Raw genomic sequence first — 227 nt, forward strand, 5'->3', positions numbered from 1 at the left:
TGTATCTTCGTGTGAAAGTTTGTGACGTCACCGGATGCAGGTGTCTTCCGATTCCGTCACTTATCCAAATTAAAGCAAGTGTACGATTTTTGGGATATCAGTAATTTGTTCAGTTCATATCAAAACTTCACCAGAATTGGTCATGTGGACCAACACAGCTTCCTCCAGTGATGGAGATGTTTAACTCAGTTGTTATTCACAATAAAACTTAAAAACTACTAAAATGT

This window comes from Palaemon carinicauda, chromosome 4, assembly GCF_036898095.1.
Source record: "Palaemon carinicauda isolate YSFRI2023 chromosome 4, ASM3689809v2, whole genome shotgun sequence".
NCBI classification, from domain to species: domain Eukaryota; kingdom Metazoa; phylum Arthropoda; class Malacostraca; order Decapoda; family Palaemonidae; genus Palaemon; species Palaemon carinicauda.